This window comes from Petaurus breviceps, unplaced genomic scaffold (assembly GCF_028583685.1).
Source record: "Petaurus breviceps papuanus isolate PSGF00001 unplaced genomic scaffold, PetGlider_PUasm1.0 90925, whole genome shotgun sequence".
NCBI lineage: Eukaryota > Metazoa > Chordata > Mammalia > Diprotodontia > Petauridae > Petaurus > Petaurus breviceps.
Genome location: NW_027187380.1, coordinates 13,413,691 through 13,422,674, shown reverse-complemented (window position 1 = coordinate 13,422,674; position 8,984 = coordinate 13,413,691). Strand labels below are relative to the sequence as shown.

At 38.1% G+C, this 8,984-nt stretch overlaps 1 protein-coding gene across 1 annotated transcript in view; it reads right to left on the bottom strand.

Annotated features, from left to right (window-relative positions):
• The window catches only part of NAT9 (N-acetyltransferase 9), a 223,891-nt gene that overhangs the window by 205,627 nt on the left and 9,280 nt on the right, over nucleotides 1-8,984 (bottom strand). The gene's annotated exons all lie outside the window — the stretch shown is intronic.

The following is an 8,984-nucleotide window of genomic DNA, read 5'->3' as shown; positions in this document are numbered from 1 at the left end:
CAGGTTTCAGCCTATCATGGAGTTGTGAGGTAAATTATGTTTGGGCTTGATACACAGACTTAGAACAGAGGCTGCTGGAGCTTGAGTGATAGGGCAGACACCAGGACCCTGGAACTGGGCCTAAAACCACTCCTCCCTAACTGGAGGCAGAAAGTCTGAAGAGCCAGAGCTGAGGGTGGACATAATGATCTAGACACATAATACAATAGCTGTGCCCATCAATATTTGTGCTTCTGCATCCCTAGGTAGACTGCCTAACCAACATGTGTTTCATATACAGGACTGGAGGAGAAAATTCTAGGATATGTGAATTGATTATACCTGGCAATAAATGGATGAATCCCTATGACTCATGTGTGCAATACTAATGTACAGAGGCAGTTTGGTGGTGGAGGGGATAGATGATTGCACTTGGTGTCAGGAAGACTTGAGTTCAAATTTGACCTCCGATACTTACTAGTAGAGTGATCTTAGGCAATTGCGACTTTTAATAAATACACCTACCTCCCAACCTTGTTATGAAGATCAAATGTGATATTTGTAAAGTACTTTGCAAACCTTAAAACCCAATATCTGCACAGTTAAAAGCAAAATAAAATAAAATAAAATAAAGTACTTGAGGCCTGCCCTCAGCAAAATTGGGGGAAAAAAAAGTCCCAGGCTTCATGCCACTCTGCCCCCTCAACTGATAACCATCCCTTGGTAGACTTGACCATTCAGGCTTTCAGAACTCCCTCTCTGGGGCCCCATCCTGATCGGTGGATGCCTCAAGCAGGTCATGATATCTAAGTGGGTCCAGCCATGCTTCATATTACTCCTTATCATTTCTTAACAGCTGCTCTAATGGTAGATGCCTGGGTACCTTCCACCCACCTCTTTCCTTACCAGTTTTGGGACCAACTCAGTACTGGCAAGGGTGTGTCAATTTATGACTCTACTCACTCATCATGCTTGCAACTTCCAAACCAAAATACGCCCTTGCCACCACTCCCCTCATGTGTTGTCTCCCCTATTAGAGGAAAAGTTCTTTCTTTGCTTTTGAATCTGTATCTCCAGTTCTTGGCACAGTGCTTGCTCTAACATTTCATATTAGAATGTAAGCTACAGTTGATGCCTCTACTTTTATATCTGTATCCATAGCTCCTCGTCCAGTTCTTGGCACAGATAGCAAGTATTACCATATTGCCAAGTGTTAATAACAATAAATGCCATCATTCAAACTGTCCCCCCCTCCCCACTTTGTGCTCTTAACCTTTCTTGTGAGAATGTGAGTTTTTTGCATACAGGGACCCTCTCTTCTTTTGCATCCTGAGTGCTTAGCCCAATGCTTGGCACATAGTAAGCATTTTAAAATGCATTTAATTATTTTTTTTAATTTTGAGTTCCAGATTCTCTCCTCCCACCCTTTCCCTATCCATCAATAATACATGTGAGGTCATGCAAAACATATTTCCATATTAGCCATGTTGCAAAAAAAAAGCAAGAAAAAACAAAGTTTAAAAAGTATGCTTCAATCTGCAGTCAGAGTTCATCAATTCTCTTTCTGGACATGAGCAGCATTTTTCATTACTGGGACAGTAATGGAAGACTCTTGTCTTGCTACTGGACTCTGATGATTCTGGAGGAGAGAGTGAGGTTGATGATTTATATCACTTATATCCAATTCACTTGCAAGTCAAGACATCACCTTCATGCTATCATTGTTTCTCTTCAAGAAAGAAAAACAGCATTCCTGAGTTAGGTTATTGTATTGATTAGAGCAGCTAAGTCTTTCACAATTGATCATTATTATAATGTTGATATAACTGTGTACAATGGTCTCCTGGTTCTGCTCATTTCACTTTGCATCAGTTCATATAGTCTTCCCAAGCTTTTCTGAAACCATTCTCTTCATCATTTCTTATAGCACAATAGTATTCCATCCCAATCATGTACCACACAACTTGTTCAGCCCTTCCCCAATTGATAGACATTCCCCCAATTTTTAATTCTTTGCCACCACAAAAAACGTTGTATATTTTTGTACATTTGGGTCCTTTCCCTTTTTCTTTGCTCTCTTTGTAACAGACCTAGTAGTGTTATTATTGGGTCAAAGCATATTCACAGTTTTATTGCCTTTGGGGCAAAGTTAAAATTGTTTTCCATAATGGTTGGACCAACAGTGTATTAGTGTCCCTATTTCTTCACCTCCCTCTAGTATCTTTTCTAACTAGACCCTTTCTGTAATGTTAACAATCTTCACATAGTAAGCATTGAACAGGAATAAAAAATGCTTTCATTCAAAGAGCTCCCACCTCTTTCATCGTTCTCTTTGTTCTCTATTTCCCCTTTACCCACATCACCTTTTACTATCACCACCATGTCATGACCACCATCATCACCACCTCTAGCACCATCATTTTACCATCCCATCACCACCAGTACCATCATCCTTATAATCTAAACCACCACCATAATCATCTGATCATTGCAACCAAATTATCCTCATTCACTGTGTCCTTCGTTGTATATAAGTCACCATGTCAGGCAGTGAGTATGTAAGATGTCCTCCATGAACTTACAATTTAGCTGGTAGGATCAAAAATGCTTACCTCCCAGGGTTGTTGTGAGGACCAAATAGAATAATGATTTACTAGTTGAATGGCCTTGGGCAAGTCATTTTATTTCTCTGGGACTCAATTTCCTCATCTGTAAAATTAGTGAGTAAACTAGATGATTTCTTTTTAACTTTAAAAATGTTTAAGCTAGAACAACATGGAAAATGAACATTTTCGCATATATAGCAGAATGTTAAAAAGATTGTATATAAAATTGTGTCTCCGTTTCATATGCTTTTTTTAATCCACAATAAATTCTATGTATGTTCCAAAAGTGTTCTGATTGTCTGTACCTCCTTTTGATTTTCCTTCTCTTCACTTCAAAACATATTTTTTTCCAGCAAAAATCTGTCCTCTCTCAAATGAGAGAAAAAAGAAAGAAAAAAAAAACCCTGTTACAAATTTGCATAGTCAAGCAAAACAAATTCCTGCATTGGCTATCACCAAAAACAAATATATCTCATTCTACACTAAGTTATTCACTTCTCTAGCAGGAAGTGGGTGCCAACTTTCATCATGAGCCCTCTGGAATCCTGGTTGGTCCTTACACTGATCAGAGTTCCCAAGTCTTTCAAAGTTATTTGTATTTACAATATGTTTTGTCATTGTATATATTGTTCCCCTAGTTCTGTTCATGTGTACATGTGTATAAACTTCATCAGTTTATAAAGTCTTCCCAAGTTTCCTTGAAACCAACCCTTTCATCATTTCTTACAGCATGATTGTATTCACATTTATATACCATCACTTGTTCAGATATTCCCTGATTGATGGGTACCCCTTTGGTTTCCAATTCTTTGCTAAGAACAGATAAACATTTTTTTTTAATATATCTTGAGGTAGAATTTGTTTTCTTAGGACTAATTCCTCCCTTAATCTGTCCTTCCTCTTATTCCACCTTTTCCCTTCTTTTCTAACCCTGCTTCTCTGTAGAAATAGATCTATTTCAATACTCAACTTTGGGCGGGGAGGGGGCGGGGGGGGTGGAATTCTTCTTTCTCTTGGCCAATTCAAAGGAGAATTAGATTCAAGTGCCAATCACTTCTTTCATCCCTTCCTCCTTGTTTGTACCGATATCTATTTGTACATCCCAATTATGTAAGATAATTTTCCCTCACCTTCCTCTTCCTTCCTCCTAACCCCCAGTGTATTCTTCTTTCCTTCCCTTTTCATTGCTCTTTTAAGATCATCAAGGCTTAAAAGAACCACTCCTAGGCGTTCTAATTAGACTCCCTCTATGACCCCTCATGATAATAGAGTTCAGAAGGGACACATGAATCACTACCATTTTAGAATGTAAGCTGTTTCTCTTTGGTTAGTCCCTTATGATCGTTTATTTGTAGTTAACGTTTTGTCTCTCTGTGTTTGAACCTCAAAGTTTTCATGCCACTTTGCTCTTTTTATCACAAATACTTGGGGGTTTTCTATCATTAAAAGTCCATTCACCCCCCTCCATATAATTATACTCATTTTTTTAATGAGTAAAAAGAAGATAGAGCATAAGTCTATTCTTTGTTTTCTAGAATACCATACTCTCCACTTCTTTATAGTGGTTGCTGCTGAGTCATGCATAGCCCCCCTTGAATTCTTCCTTTCCAGCCACTTACAGTTTATTTTCTTTGACCAGGAAGCTCTGGATTTGGGTCATAATGTTCCTGAGAGTTTTCATTTGGGGATTACTTTCAGGAAGTGACCAATGAATTCTTTCTACTTCCATTTTGCCCTCTGGTTCTAGGAAATCTGGTCAGTTAGTTTTTATCATTTCTTGAAATATGATGTTTAGGCTCTTTTTATGGTCATGCCTTCCAGGTAGTCCAGTAATTCTTAACTTTTTTCTCTTTGCTCTATTTTTAGATAAGATGTTTTTGCCTTGAAATATCTTATATTATCATCTGTTTCTCAGCCTTCAGACTTTGTTTGACATTTCTTATTGCCACCATGGAATCATTAGCTTCTATGTGGTCCATTATGATTTTCAGGAAGTTTGTTGCTTAGGAAAGGTTTTGAACCTCATGTACCCATCTATTAATTCCCTTTCCAGTTTTTTTTCTTCCCCATAACTCTCATTTCTTTTCTATTTTTTCCAATAGTTCTTTAATTTCATTTACAAAACCATTTTTAATTTTTCTATTTTTTTTTAAACTCTTGCTTCATCTCTTCCAGGAATTCTAGTTGCATTTGTGCCTAAGTCATGTTTTTCTTTGAGCCTTTATTTCTGAATATTTTGTAGTCATTCACTTCTGTGTTTGTGTCATGAGCGTCTCAAATATCATAATAGCTCTTTGTGGTAGGCCTATTTTATGACTTCAGACTTGGTTTTAAGAGTAGGTCCTGGATACTTATGAAGGAAATGTCTAACCTGTTGGTACCTTCTTGGAGCATTGAGTGTTGGGGTATTCCAAGATCCTCAGGGACAACTCAGACTGGGAACCTAGAGGCTTTCAGAACTCCCAAAGTGGTCTGACTCAGGACAATGTCTGATCAATACCCCTCTGATCTGAGCTCCACAAGTTCCTGAGTTGGATTTGGTTCTGAGCAGATAGCCTATAAGCTAACTTCATTTTCAGTTTCACTAGACTGCTGCTGGACTCAGCCACTATCAGTCACCTAAGAAATTCTGCTGGTTTAATGACAGTACTTCAGCCTCTCCTTTCATCTGATGTTCCTACCTTTATTATTTCTCTGTAGGTTTCAGATTGAACTAGAAGCTAGAATTGAGATCCCTATATTAGAAGCTGTAATTGAGAACCAGCTCAGCTCCTGGATTCCAAGACATATTGCTGCAACTTGTTCTAAATTTTCTCCTTACTCAGCATGTAACCAGGGCAGCTGGATGGTACAGTGGATAGAGCTCCAGGCCAGGAGGCAGGATTAGAGCTGGGTTCAAATCCAGCTTCAGACACTCACTGTGTGACCTCTTAATCCTTAACTTAATCCTGTTTTCCTCAGTTTCCTCATCTGTAAAATGAGTTGGAGAAGGAAATGGCAAACCAATCCAGGATCTTGGCCAAGAAAACCCCAGATGGGGTCATGAAGAGTTGGACATGACTGAAACAACTCAACAGCTGCACATCTCCGGTCTCCTTTGGAGACTGCTGAACTCTTTGTCTGCAGTGACCTTTGTTTTACTGGCAGGTATATTTCCTATTATTATTCAACTTCCGGGTGACTTTATGGGCAGTTCTGGTGTGGAAGAAATAATTTACTCTATTTTATAATCAGATTCCCTGATCATTATTCTGTCTAGTGAAAATTTGAAGTTTTTGCTACAGTAGTTATGCGAGAGCTCCATGAGCTATCCCCATTCAGGCAACGGTCAATATTGACCTTGTAAAAAATATGTGTGTCTTTCTGCAGCATAAGTCCATCACCTCTATATCAGAAAGTAGGTATCATCATGCTTCTTTATCAAGCTGCTGAAATCATAGCTGATTATTACATTGATTAGAATTATTAATTACTTCAAGTAGTTTATCTCTGTGATATTGTTAATGTTCTCCTGGCTTGCTCACTTTCTGCATCCATTCTTAGAAATCTTCCCAGATTTTGCTGAAAAAAACTCTTTCATCATTTTAATGATACAATCATATGCCCTTATAACCATATGCCCTAATTCCTCCAAAACATTTCTATTAACGTTTTCTTAAAATGCATTTTTGTTCCATCAAGTATTATGTTTATTTCTAAACTGGATATGAGTTAAACTTGATTTAATAAATTGGCTATGGATGATATGATTAGAGAATGGATGATATGTAATCAGAATCACTTCAGTATGATGACACCTTTTTTGCTCCTCTCTACTTCATTTTTTTTTTGGAGGGGGGGAGGCAGGCAATTGGGGTTAGGAGACTTGCCCAAGGTCACACAGCTAGTAACTGTGTCAAGTGTCTGAGGTCAAATTTGAACTCAGGTCCTCCTGACTCAAGGGTCAATGCTCTATTCACTGTGCCACTTAGCTGCTCTACTCCTCTCTAATTCTTGCTGTTGATCTGGGCCTCAAGTCAGAAAGACTTGAGTTCAAATCCAGTCTCAGATATTTACCAACTGTGTGATCCTGGGCAAGTCACTTACTTTCTATCTGCCTCAGTTTCTTCAAATGTAAAATGTGGGTAATAATAGAACCTACCTCCCAGGATTGTTGTGAGGCTATTAGATGAGAAGTAGGTTTTATATAAATGTGGATTCCCTTCCCCATCTTAGCTGAAATAACTTTCATCATACTGAAAATGATAAGATATGACACAATTTCAATGAATACTGATACAATAATGCAATGTAGTGGGTGCTTGTTACACGATGCTCCTGCCTTCAGTGATTAATCATCACTTTAAACATGTCTGTCACAAGGTCTGTGCTGAGATAAGTGCACCCCAGAAGGCCCTTGGACTTTGTTTTTGGCACTAGATGTTATAATAATGGTATATACTTCACAAGGGTTTTTTGAGATCCACTGAGATAATATAGGTAAAGTGTGATGCAGACCTTAGAGTGAAATGGAAATATTTAGAATTTTTGACTCGACCTGGTTCTACCAGTCATAGGAGCTTTTGGTATGAACCTCCTCTGCCAATAAAATAATACTTGTAAAGCCCATTGCCTGGCCACATAGTGGACACTTACTAAATACTTATTTCCTTCCTCCCTCTTCTCTCCCTTCCCTCCCTCCCTCCCTTCCTCCCTTCCTTCCTTCCTTTCTCCCTCCCTCCCTACCTTCCTTCCTTCCTCCCTCCCTTCCATTCTTCCTTTCTTCCTTCCTTCCCTTCTCTTCCTTCCCTGACCTGGAATCAGGAAGACCTGAGGTCAAATCTAGTCTCAGACTTTTACTGTGTGACCTTAGACAAGGAGATATTTGTAGAGCACTTTGCAAATGTTACAATGCTATATAAATGCTAGCTATTTTATTCTTATTATTATTATGTGCCACATACAGATGAACATGTCTTTGTTGAGTCAAGACCTCTATATTGCATAGAGAACTGGATCAAATTTATAAGAATATAAATCATTCCCCAATTGATAAATGGTCAAAGGACATGAATAGGCAGTTTTCAGATGAAGAAATTAAAGCTATCTATAGTCACATGAAAAAATACTCTAAGTCACTACTGATTAGGAAAAATGCAAATTAAAACAGCTCCCAGGTACTACCTCACACCTATCAAATTGGCTATTATGACAGAAAAGGAAAATGATAAATGTTGGAGAAGATATGGGAAAATTGAAATACTAATGCATTGTTAGTGGAATTGTGAACTGATCAAACCATTCTGGAGAACAATTTGGAACTATGCCCAAAGGACTATAAAACTGTGTATACCTTTTGATCCAGCAATACCACTAGTAGGTCTGTATCCCAAAGAGATCATAATGAAGGGAAAAGAACCCATATGTACAAAAATACTTATAGCAGCTCTTTTTGTGGTGGCCAAGAATTGGAAATTGAGGGGATGCCCATCATTTGAGGAACAACTGAACAAGTTATGGTATATGAATGTAATGAAATGCTATTGTTTTATAAGAAATGATGAGAAGGTGGATTTCAGAACTCTGGAAAGACTTACATGAACTGATGGCTGTGAAGTGAGAAGAATCAGGAAAACATTGTACACATTAAAAGCAGCATTGTGCAGTGATCAACCTTGATAGACTTAGCTCAGCAATACAATGACCCAAGACAATTGCAAAAGACTCTTGATGGAAAATGCTAGCCACATCCAGAGAAAGAACTATGGAGACTGAATGCAGAGTGAAGCATATTATTTTCACTTTTTGTTGTTTTTTCTTTCTCACGGTTTTTCTCTTTTGCTCTGATTCTTCTTTCACAACATGACTAATGTGGAAATATGTTTAACATGACTGTATATGTATAACCTTTATCAGATTTCTTGCTGTCCTGGGAAGGGGGGAAGGGAAGAGAGGAAGGGAGAAAAATTTGGAACCCCAAATCTTCAGAAATTAATGCTGAAGTCTATCTTTACATGTAATTGGAAAAAATAAAACACTATTAAGAAAAAATATCTCTATATTGCTTCACCTTAATAACAAGTTTGTACTTCACATAAATTGTGACTATGACCTCACCTACTGCCTTGGGAAGAAAAAAGGAAGAAGGAGGAAGTCAGAGAAAGAAAAGAGAAGGGGGAAAGGTGGAGGGGAAATCCAATTACATTCAAAAAATTATCAAGGATTTCCTTTGTGAAAGACAGAATGTCAGGCACAGGGGAAACAATCTAACAGTCCTTACCTTCAAGAAGATAATATTCTATTATGGATTGGAAGGAAGATAATTCTAAAAGTAGCCCAGGTAGCTAAGGAAGCTGCCTTTGAAAGCTGGCTGTATCTTTTCTATAGTCACAGCAGGAAAGGAAGTCATTTTTTCTAAGC